Source organism: Malus domestica, chromosome 10 (assembly GCF_042453785.1).
Source record: "Malus domestica chromosome 10, GDT2T_hap1".
NCBI lineage: Eukaryota > Viridiplantae > Streptophyta > Magnoliopsida > Rosales > Rosaceae > Malus > Malus domestica.
This window is the reverse complement of record NC_091670.1, coordinates 15,752,155-15,765,466: the sequence shown is the minus strand read 5'-3', so window position 1 is coordinate 15,765,466 and position 13,312 is coordinate 15,752,155.

Genomic DNA, 13,312 nt, shown 5'->3' with positions numbered 1-13,312 from the left:
GAAAAACGTTTCTTATATGGTTATCACTTGAAACACAATCATCAAGATCACTCTTGATTCAATTAGTAATTTTGAACAACTAATTGGGCATTCTTTAAAAGGTTTTAAAATGTCAATTGTGTTAGTGATTAAACCAAGAAAGAAGTGTCTAAATCTATAAAATGTTTAAAGACTTTATTCACTTAATAACAAGACATTAAACTTAGTGAAGATTGAAACAAATAAGCTTGAAATGTTTTAAAGCTACTACACAATGTCTTCTACCAAAATACTCCACTTTTATACATTTTGAATGTATGAAATGATTTCTCATTAAAGTCATGAGAAATAGTGGGAGGTGTGAAAATGGATATAAACTTAAATATGATTGGTTTATAGTTGTCTAAAGAATAATAGTATTTGACTAGTATTAAGAGTTTGCAATTTTAATTGTTAAAAGACTCAAGCTCTTCAAAAGTTAAAATTCTATGTTGTGTGACATTCTAAAGAATAGTCTTTGAATGTTGGTTTCGTCAATCTAGCATAAAATGGTTATATGTTGGGAGTTGTCCATAATTCTCTTTTATGAGAACAAGCTAAATAACCAAGCATATGGACAAGTTGATGAAACAAAAGGGAATAAGTTTCAAAATGAGTCACAACATATGGTTTAACAACAAGACAAACCAAATTCAACATCTCATGTAACAATATTGCTCTATGTAGTTTTAATAAAGAATTATATCAACCACCTAGAAGGAATGGTTGAGTTTCTATATCCTTAGTAGGAGCAATGCTTCCACTAAAGACTTGGATAATTCTTATATGACTACATTAAAGGTCTTAGTATGACTAAAACTTAAAGTATGATGTATGACACCATATAATTTAAATGAATAAACTTGATAAAGCAAGTCACACATTACAAATGGAATTACTTGAGAAGGAATTCTTTTGTGTGTGATTCATTTAAGTTAGTGGGAGCAATGTGCATTCAAATCAAGAAAATATAATTGTTAATTTTGAATGAATGCTAAGTTACAACAAGGCCAGTGGGAGTGATGTCATAATTTGAGCAACAAGATGTGAATAAAGTCTATTTGATAGACTTGATAAAACATGGATGTTACTTGAGAAATGACAAAACATGACACGGTCAATTTTAAAGTATAGACTTGAAATTGGACTTATTGATATAGCAAAGCTATCTCAATAATGATTATGGGAATTAAATCTCAAATGTTGTAGATTTAAGAAAGCATTTTCCTATGTGATAGGAAATCACTTTCATAACCCTTACAATGAATGTGTCATAAAATCACAAAAGGGACACATGTATTGACTTGTGAAGTAGATATCCAAAGGTGAAGAAACCACTGAGTTTGTCACTTTAAGATATTACTATATCCCAGGATCAGAACCAAAGCAACTGATAGAGTATTATTGCCTTTAAGAAAGAAACATCAGAGTGGGACTCTGGAAGCGTGCATTCACTTAGGTTGTTAACCAAAGTGAAAAATAAGCCATTTTAACAAATGGAACTTCATAATGGATGAAGTACTAATCATATGAATGATTGTTAGTATTGTACTACAATGGTCTCAAGGTTGGAGCAAAGTTTGTATAAAGTATACAAACGAAATATATGACGATATATTGTTTTAGAAACTGCTTCAAAAGGTGTTTTGAATGGAAGGGGTTCTTTTAGAACCAATGATTGAATCCAAACCATAAGGTCGTTAGTAGGATACTACGACGTAATGGGGCGATAGCTCAAGCCATGGAATCAAGGTCTCATCAAAGTATTCGAACACAATAAAGAGACATCATCAAATGTTTTGGAAATATTTGATAAGTGAATCCCTTTTGAATAATAAAAGGGATTAATACATAACCAAGTTAACCTACGAGCATAAACTCTCTCAACAAGATGTATAAGATACACTAGTGATTGACTTTAGTGCAAGTGGGAGATTGTTGGAAATATGCCCTGAAAGTCAATCTTTGGAAGAAACCATTCAGGACAATTGAATCGATGTATGGATGACTTTTATACATCAAATGGCAAAGATACTAATTAGGACTATCTCTATAAACAATATATGTCCTAAATAGTGTATCCATGGACAATGGATCGATTGAAGAAGTAATCTAATGATGTTAGACTACAGAGACCTTCTTCACATAACCAAATGTCCAAAAAGGTTCCTGGTCATTGGATTGTCGGAGGGATACTGACAATGCGAAGACCGATACATACTGTGTCCGCTTCAATTGGAAGGATGGAAAGTCTCATCCCATTCGTGTTGTGACACTAAGGCAAGTATGTAGGTGCTCATTAAGGGAATGAGTTCACTGAACACAATCGAACGAGAGTACTTGCATGGAGGTCTACTCACATGTCAAGCAAGTAACTCTAATGGTTGGAATAATGTAAGTAGTCCTTTGACCTGAGGCATCGTCGTTGTCTTGTGGTTAAGTACTTGATCTTTGATTATGTCAAAAGTCACTCTATCAGAATGTCAACGGCATAGTTGGGGTTAAGCCACTTAGTCATGAAGGCAAGTGTATGCGCAACAAGGAATCTCTAATCCTCGATAAGAGAGGAAGAATACTCTAAGATATGATTCGGGAATCTTCGGCCGAAGTATCGAGCGTAATAAAGGAAAGCGTTCCTATACGACTCAATTGAATCATATAAGAAGGAATAATCACATTAGGGGTTTGACATAATATATCCATACCCTAGTAATGTGATTGAGAGTATTGTTTTAGAGAAGGATTAAATTACATTGTAATTCCAACTGAATAGGTTCTCCGAATAAACTTCTACATTAGCTTGGGTAGCTATGACATATGGTTAGATGTCACTCATAGCTTGTGAGTTCTTCTAGATGATTAAATGTAGTCGTCAAAGAAGAAAGGTGAATTAAAATGAAGTTTTAATTCACTAAGTGATTGAATTAAATATAATCAATTGGATTGATGCCAATCACCTCACTGCCTTGCTAATTAGAACCTAAAAGATTGTTCACCAATACACTATTGTAGTGAGTAACTAATGGATGATGGAAATAATTAATTGGATTAATTAAGTGTTGTGATTAATTTAGAAAGTCTAAAGAAATCATAAAAGCGATAAAGATCGTTTTGGGCTTAAAGAAACGTTCGGGTTTAATTGGGCCCATTGGGCTTTTATTCAAGTATTGGATGACTTGAAATAAATGAAAGCCCAAAGCCCAAACAACACAAAGAGGGCCGGCCATTTTAGGTGTGAAAAGGGTGAGATATTTAGTCAAGTTGTTGGCTAGGTTTCTTATGTCTATATAAGGAACTTTATAGTGATATTGTTCATTAGGGTTTTTGTGTGGTTAAAAACAACAAAGAGGCAAAAGAATATCTCTCCAAAAACTACACAAAGGCCGGCCACCTTGGGGTGATTTTACTAACATATCTTTCACCCTTTGGTTATTCCTTCATCCTTCTCACTACTCTAGTGGATGAGGATCTTTAGAGGTTTCCTACTTTGGAAACTTGAAGAGAACCTAGGAGCACTCATTCTATCAAAGTGGAGGAGGCAAGGAGGGAAGCTAGGCTCAAGGAGTTCAAGGAACAAAGGGCTTGGAGGTGGTCCATCCTTGGTCTCAAGTCTAGATCAAGAGGTATAAGACTAAACGTTCACTTTGTTCTTTTCTCTAAAATTTTATTTGATGCATTATATATAAACCTATGAACCTTGAAGGGGATTTGCATGACTATAGCTTTGTTAATATGTTATAAATGCTTCCGCTGGTTTCGTATATTAAATTTGATTTGTATATGCATGATAGTCATTTAGAAATCCCATCCATGAATCTCATAGATTTCCCTTCAAAAAGTAGATGCCTCTTCGATTTTTGAGCTTACCTCTTCGAGTTCCGAGCTCCGTCGAGTGCAGAGGTTGCATGTGACAAGTGCGGACAAATCTGGAAAAGAAGATTGGCCCGTGGTTTCTGAGTAAGCCCAGCTTCTGAGAAAGCTAACGCCTCTTCGATTTTTGAATTGGCCTCTTCGATTTCTGAGCTCGCCTATTCGATCTCTGAAATCCCCTCGAGTGCTGGTTTTTATAGAGGCGCGCAGTACGTTTCAAAGCACACTTGAATTTCTGCCTGTAGAAATTCCCTTCTTGCACTTCTACAATCTTGACTTGTCCGACCTCGTCTTTCTTCAACACCTTTGAAAATGTCTGGCCCCTCCGACCGTTATTTTGACTTGAACCTTGGTGAAGAGGCAGCCATGCCTTCTCCAGACAACAAATGGCGCCCATCCTTCATATCCCCTACTGGTCATTTTACCGTTGGGGATTCGGTGATAAAGAATGATATGACCGCTGCGGTGGTGGCCCGGAACCTTGTCGTTCCAAAAGATAACATACTGTTTTCCAAACGGTCTGATGAGTTGGCTGTTAAGGATTCTCTGGCTCTCAGTGTGCAGTGTGCAGGTTCTGTGTCTAATATGGCCCAACGCCTATTTGCTTGAACCCGTCAAGTTGAATCATTGGCGGCTGAAGTAATGAGTCTCAAACAGGAGATTAGAGGGCTCAAGTATGAGAATCAACCGTTGCACAAGCTCGCACATAACTATGCTACAAACATGAAGAGGAAGATTGACCAGATGCAGGAATCTGATGCTCAGATTTTACTTGATCATCAGAGGTTTGTGGGTTTGTTCCAACAGCATTTGCCTTCATCTTCTGGGGCTGTACCGCGTAATGAAGCTCTAAATGATCAACCTCAGATGCCTCTTCCTTCTGGGGCTCCGCCGACTGCTGAGGCTCCGCTGACTACTGAGACTTCTCCTAAGCAGCTTTTGTGAAGGCTTCCTCTTGTATTTTCTGCTTAATGTTCCTTTATTTTCATGAAAATGAATGTAAAAATACCTTGCATAACTGTCAATGTCTCAAAAATAAACCCACACCCAAAAATAATTAAATAAGCAACAAATAAAAATGACAATCATGGCAAAATAAAATACAGAAAAAGGAAGGTTTTTTTAGAAACGCAAAACTGATTATGGAGCGATTCAAAAATCTTCCTCATTTGAATACATAGGTTGCCTCCCAAGAATCGCTTGCTTTAACGTCTTCCAGCCGAACGAAAATTCCTTCTAAACTTGGATAGGGCCCATAGCATGGAATTGATCCTTGAATGGAAGGTGATACTTGACGTGATCCGGCAATGGTTTAAATTCTAGTGTACGTGCTTGAATCATCAAAATCAGCAAGTCAATATATAATAAAATCGAAGTTGGAGAAGATGGCTTACTTGCTTGCTCCAACACAAACTCAATTACGAACACCATATCTTTGAAGGTTGCAGGGATATGGGACTTAGCCAGTTTTGGTGTTTTGAGAGTTATGACTTTTCCCATGTCATAAAATCCAACTTTTTTGGGAATTTTCGTCTCAAGTGTATCTTCTTTGATGAATTCTAGACATTCCCCATCCACTTCTTGCTCTTGATTCTTTAGAAAGGTTTTGAAGATGCCTTTCTCACCCTCTTCTTCCTTGGATTGCATGATCCTGCAAGGAATAAGGACATTTGGTGAAACGGGGTTAGGACAAATTGAATTTAGGCTTACCTTGGTTGTAGTGGACGGCATATAAGGCATATGGGGCTACGACAAGGGTGGTTATTCCCTTATCTTGGCCTTGTTATTCTCCTCTTCTTAGAGCATGAGCTGTTCATCCATGTTTTGGCTTAGTTTGGATGTCTTGGGTTCACCTCCAACCTCCATAGCACTTCCCAAAGTGATAGCATCATGGATTTCAAAATCTTCCTTCAAATTTTCAATAGTTGAGTTGGAGAGTTCACTTTGCTCTTGAATTTGTGCCGTGAACTCCATAATCTCTCCAAGTTGATTTTTCAATTTGCTCATCTCCTTAGCTTGATTGAGCATTGTTTCATTTTGATTTTGCTGCCCCTGCACCAAAGAGGTTAGTAATTGAACAATTTGATCACTATCCGTGGACATACTTGAATTTGATTGGAATTGTTGTAGGGGAAGCTATGGTGGCTGCATAGGTGTTAAATAAAACTCATCAGATTGCTACCAATATCCATCTTGTTGAGCCTTCTTGGTTTGATTTTGTGAGCCCTGAACCAAAGAAATTATTTCATCAAAAATTCGATCATAATCTATTGACGAACCTGAGTTTAATTGAGCATATTGTATATGAGGTTGTGATGGCTGTGAAGGAAATTTTGTGAAAAAACATGTTCATTTGAGCAACATCTATGATATGCAATTAACATTTAAAGGCGGAATCATGCTTGTATGCATTCAAAACAAAACATTACCCATGAAATTCAAAGCCTAGTAGAAAGGTGAACCAAGACTCAACTCAAGAACAAAGTGAGTTGAGAGATTTTATACCTTTATTGATTCCTCTATCACCCAAGGAGAGGGCCTTCATTCCTTGCTTCTTAGATCCATGAATTTCTTGGATGAGGATGGTTGAAAGGATTCTCCAAGTTCCCAAAGTTGAGAACCTCTAATTTTTCCACACCAAGGAAGGACTTGAAGAAGAGATGAGTAACCTAGAGGAAGTAAGATTGCTAGCTAAAATCCTCTAGGGTGGCCGGCCTCTTAGAGAGAAAGGGAGAGACATTGTGATCTCATCTTTTCTCTAAAAGAAACCCTAATGAAGAAAAGGCTATAAAGCTATATTTATACCTACCTTCATTGGAGTGGCAAACTTGTAATAAGTCCAAAACCCACTCCTTTATCAATATGGCCGACCATAGGGTGTTATTGGGTTGTTTGGGCCTTTGTGAATATTTAGTCATTAAGTTGTCATACAACTTAAGTTAATGGGCTTGACGTTCGAAGCCCATTGGGCCTTTATGCCCCAAAACTAACCCGAGGTCTTTAACGAACTTTATTCGTTTGATTAATTAACATATTAATTAATCCTTGCCATAAATAATTAAACCATTTAATTATTCTTACTCATCTTCGTTGTTTCTTCAATCTCTACCTTACACGGTGTACGATCCATTAGGTTCCTTTTAGCGAGGCAATGGGCGATTAGAACTCTTTCAAATCGTTTGTGAATTGACACTTACTTTCAAATCTCCCTTTAGTGATTATACGTGTTTAGGGCTTCCACAAACCATGAGTGACACCTAGCAGTATGTCATGGTTACCCAAGCTAATCAGAAGAGGTGGAGAACCTATTCAGTTTAGGATTACAATGCAATACGGTCTTTCTCTAATACAATACTCTTGACCACATTGTTTGGTTTGATAGTTTATTCATGTGTACTATTCAATGTGATTCTTTTACTTATATGATTGCCTTGAATGTGATTTGGAATGATTTCCTAAATCTCATTCATACTCTGGCCAAAGATTCTTAATCATATCATAGAGTATTCTCCCTCAAACGGTTTGAAGGTTAGAGATCCCTTGTTGCGCATTCACTTGTTGGAAGTATGCCCACAAAGCCACTCATTTGATGTAATAGCTTTTGGAATACTTATTGTATTAAACTTTTATATGTTTAATGAAGGGCAAAGCTTATTGTTAATCACTATTTATTGTATTAAACTTTAAGCAATAAGGGAATCCAAGGAATGTAATTGATCTAAGAGATAAGTGATTTAAGTAAGTTAGATCATCGAGACCTTTCTCTTATGTTCATTCCTAAAACGTTCCTAGCCATAAGATTGCCAATTGGGCATTGACAATCCGCTAAGGTTAGTATGTGATTTAAGTAATAAGGGAATCCAAGGAATGTATTTGATCTAAGAGATAAGTGATTTAAGTAAGTTAGATCATCGAGACCTTTCTCTTATGTTCATTCCTAAAACGTTCCTAGCCATAAGATTGCCAATTGGGCATTGACAATCCGCTAAGGTTAGTATGTGTTATGTCGACTCAAGCGCGAGTATGACTAGTCTCAAGTCATTTAGTGTTGGACACTAAGGCAAACACATAGGTGCTCAAAAGAGTGATCGAGTACACTGAACAACGATCAAAAGAGAGTTCGAACATACATCTCATGTAAGAACTCAAGAGTTGCAATATGCAAAGTAGTCCTTTGACCTGAGGCATCATAGATGTCTAATGGTTAGGTCCTTGATCTTTGATCATGTCAAAGACATTCCATTGGAGTGTCCACGGCATTGTTGTGGTCAAGTTACCTAGTCATGTAGGCATATGAATGCACAACAAGGAATCTTTAACCTTCCATGGTGGAAGAAGAATACTCTAAGATATGATTCGAGAGCCTTTGGCCAAAGCATATAAATATGACTAAGGAAGTTTGTTCCAGATCATATTCAATTGAATCATATAGATAAGTATCACATTGGATAGTAGACATGAAACAAACTATCACTTAAACAATGTGATTAAGAGTATTGTATTAGAGAATGACCGTATTGCATTGTAGTTGTAACTGGATAGGTTCTCCAACCACTTCTACTTAGCTTGGGTAACCATGACATGCTGCTAGGTGTCACTCATGGTTTGTGGAAGCCCTCAAGATTAGCAAACACTAATTTTAAGGGAGAATTGAAATATGGTTTCAATTCGCAATCGATCGTTAAGAGTAACAATCGCCCACTACCTCGCTAAATGGAACCTAATGGATCGTACACCGAGTAAGGATGTTGGTGAAGAAATTAAATGAAATGGATAAGCAATTAAATGGTTTAATTGAAGAATGGTCAAGGTTAATTAATTAGTTAATTAATTATACGAAATGTTCGTATTGGGCTTATATGTTGGTTTTGGGTTTCGGGGCCCAAAAGCGTTTTGGTCCACAAGGCCCATTATATTTAAGTTGTATGAAAACTAAAGCAAAATGGGCAATTAGCCCAATCAATTTGATATGGCCGGCCATTAGGGTGAGAAGTATAAATTCAACTTTATATCTTTATTTTCATTGAGGGTTTTTCTTGGTGAAATGAGGTGAAACATTTTCTCTCATTTTCTCAAAAGAGGCCGGCCACCTAGGGAAGGAATAGCTAGCAATCTCTTCTTCCCTAAGTCATCCATTTCATCTTCACATCACATCCTTGGTGAAGAGACTTAGAGACATCAAGCTTTTGATGTTTTGGCGAACAAATCCTCAAATCCTCAAAGAAGCAAAGGAGCACTAAAAGGAGGAAAATCACAAGGAAGATCCAAGAGGCAAGGAGGTGACTTGAAGGCCCTCCACTTGGGTGAATCCCTTGTGTAATCAAGGATGAGCTTCAAGGGTAGAGAAACTCTAAATATTTCCTTCTCTTTAATGTTGTTAAAGAGTTTATTGGTTCACCATATACTAGGCTTTGAAAGTCATGGGTTTTATGAATTGTTTTTGAATGCATGCCTACTTTAATGTGTTAATAGTTTGCACATGTATTCAAATGTTCTTACTTGTTCTTAGCTAGGACAAAATTTTTCCTTCATCACTTGCCTCCATGGCTAAGTGGCTTAACCCCAACTATGCCGTGGACACCCTCTGACAGAGTGACTTTGACATAGTCAAAGATGAAGGACCTAACCACAAGACAACTATGATGCCTCAGGTCAAAGGACTATTTTGCATTATCCCAACTATGAGTTCTCATGTGACATGAGTATGAAAACTCATCGTTGATCGTGTTCAGTGGACTCATTCTCTATTGAGCACCTACATGCTTGTGTTGGTGTCAATCACACCAATGACTCGAGACTAGTCACTCTCTATAAGAGAAGACATAGCATGTACTGATCTTAAAGAACTGTCAATGCCCAATTGCCAATCTTATGATCAGGAACTTTTAGGATATGTATACGAAAGAGAATGGTCTCATGAATCTAACTTTTTAAAATCACATTCTCCTAATTACATATTCCTTGGACTTATTGTTTAAGCATATAACATTTACATGAGATGGCTTAAAACAATAATCTTTGCCCTTGATATTAAACTAGATTAGTTTAACGTGTGAAATGTCCGTAAAGTATCATCATATGATTGGTTTTAGGGCACATTTCCAACAATCTCCCACTTGCACTAGAGCCAATCAGCTTGGTCATCAGTGATCATACCTCTTCTGTAGTCATTTCAAAAATGGCTGAGTAGTAGGCCTAGACAATGGATATCTATATATTATCCATAGAAGCAACCTTGAGAATAACGACGTCACCATTATACATGATTCTTAATCATGCAGTTTAATCTCTCATTTGAGTTCAGATCTTGATAAGACCTTGATTCCCTGGCTTAAGCTATCGCCCTATTAGTGTCGTAGTGTCGGTACACTAGAGACACTTTCTGGTTAAAACCGAATAAAGAGTTCATGAATGAACTTTCTCATCTAAACAACATTGTTGTAAGCTTCTTTATGGCAATATATTTTGCATGCATAATGGAACACACTAAAGTCATTACTTTTAATGTTTCTATCCAAATATCTCTTTAGTCATAATAAAAAGATATATGATTATCTCTTCATTCATAATGAAGAAACATCCAATGATGGATTAGATTCATAATCTAATACATTTACGCTTCCATTACGTTACTCTAATTCTTCATCATTCTTAAGGAATCCATCCTTTATTATTTCTCAAATACTTAAGGATTCACTTGAAAGTTGCCATGGTTTTGATCCTAAGCTTGCATTGATATCGTCTTGTACCGATCTTGGTACAACTCATATCAACGTTTTTCATACAATATGAAATACGTAAATCACCTTTCTGCGTATGCATAAAGGATTCTATTTACGCATTATTTCTTTGGGAGTCAAAATGGTACGTTCCCTTTGAGAAGACCTACCTCCTAGTCTCACTAGAGTTGTTCTTTTTATTGAAGTTTATCATCATATGAGAAACTTCCTAGCATCTTTTGTCTATTATTAGGGATTGATATAATCCAATTATATCTTGAAATCTATCATTGTAGATTTCCATCCCATGTATATAGACTATGTCTCCCATATCCATTCTATCTTTATAGAATGTTTAAAGTCATAACTTTATCGAAGAAGTATTCTTTTTATTTCCAAAATTAATATATCATATATATGTTAAATTTTAGGAACATGATTAACTCCCACTAATCTTTTGTAAACTTAGTAAACAAAAGATTCATTTACATCTTTATGAGAAATCAATTGATTTGATCTTTCTCTCATATGAAGCTTATAGCTCCCACTAGCTTGCTAAGATCCATGATGGATGGATCTCTACAACTTACATGTCTTGTGATTCATAGTTTTAGACATATATTATCAAGACTATCTTAATAATGGTTTCGGAAACCCATATTATGTCCAGACATTGAATCACCATTTAGTTGTAGCTAGCAATCTTTGAATTAATTGAAAGCAAGACTACGTCAAAGATGGTTTCTTCCAAGTCAACCAATCTCTTTGATTGTAGTCACCTTAAGCTAACAATTAGCTATGAAGGTTTCATTATTTCGGGTCAAATGGTACTTTACCATTTCCTTGAGTATATGTTGTATATACACTCAATGTAGTCATAAGGATTTTCATTCTTATTTCTTTCGAATTAAGAGGTGTAACTCTATGACATAGTCATAAAGTTCAAACCATTCAACTAAGACAGTTTATAAATCCTTCTCGACTACCTTGGAGCTTGTGGTGTAGGAACTAGGTTGTTATATTTGTTGATTATCATCTTGTCTCTCAAAGAACCCATTCTTTGAGTTCTATCCCTCATTCATTTGCTCTATCTTAGGCAAATCCTAGTGTAGGATTACAATGAACTACCCAACAAACAACATTTGTTAGTTAGTTTATAGAAGTGATATCCAAATGTTAATTTAAGGATACCCATAAGATAATTCTTTAAACAAATATTGCTTGTTAGCACACAACCCCAAATCTTAACACGATTAAGATTTGTCTTTCTTTCCAACTACATCCTATGGAGTCATGAAAATTTTGGAAGATCTTCTAATTGACAATCATATTGTCTTAGAAGTATATATATCCTATATATATAAAGGAAATTTTGTGAAAAACATGTTCATTTAAGCAACATCTATAGCATGCAATTAACAATTAAAAGGCGGAATCATGCTTGTATGCACTTAAAAACAAAACATTAACCATGAAATTCAAAGCCTAGTAGATTGGTGAACCTTGACTCAACTTAAAACAACATTTGTTAGTTGAGAAATATTATACCTTTGTAGATTCCTCTTTGCATAAGCAAAGGCTAATCACCCAAGGAGAGGGCCTTCATTCCTTGCTTCTTAGATCCATGGATTTGGATGGAAGAATTGGTTTCTCCAAGTTCTCAAAATTGAGAACCTCTAAGTCTCCACACCAAGGAAAGATTGATGAAGAAATGAGTGACCTTGGAGGAGAAAGATTACTAGCTAATCCCCTTCAAGGGGGCTGGCCTCTTAGAGAGAAAAGGGAGAGATATGTTCTCTCCAATTCTCTAAAAGAAACCCTAAATGAATTTTGGCTATAAAGTCATATTTATACCTTAATTCATTGGAGTGGCAAACTTGTAAATAAGTCCAAAACCCACTCCTTTAACTAAATGGCCGGCCATAGGGTTTCATTGGGCTTTTAAGGCCTTTGTGAATTATTTGTCATTAAGTTGTCATACAACTTAAGTCAAATGGGCTTGACGTTCGAAGCCCATTGGGCCTTGAGGCCCAAAACTAACCCGTGGTCTTTTAACGAACTTATTTGTTTGATTAATTAACATATTAATGAATCCTTGCCATAAATAATTAAACCATTTAATTATTCTTACTCATCTCCGTTGTTTCTTCAATCTCTACCTTTCACGGTGTACGATCCATTAGGTTCCTTTTAGCGAGGCAGTGGACGATTAAAACCATTTCAAATCGATTGTGAATTGAAACTTACTTTCAATTCTCCCTTTAGTGACTATACACGTTTAGGGCTTCCACAAACCATGAGTGACACCTAGCAGCATATCATGGTTACCCAAGCTAATCAGAAGAGGTGGAGGACCTATTCAGTTTAGGATTACAAATGCAATACAGTCTTTCTCTAATACAATACTCTTGACCACATTGTTTGGTTTGATAGTTTATTCATGTCTACTATCCAATGTGATTCGTGTGCTTATATGATTACCTTGAATGTGATTTGGAACGACTTCCTAAATCTCATTCATACTCTGGCCAGAGATTCTTAATCATATCATATAATATTATCCCTCAAACAGTTTGAAGGTTAGAGATCCCTTGTTGCGCATTCACTTGCATTCATGGCTAAGTGGCTTGACCCCAACTATGTCGTGGACACCCTCGAATGGAGTGACTTTAACACAATCAAAGATCAGGGACTTAACCACAAGA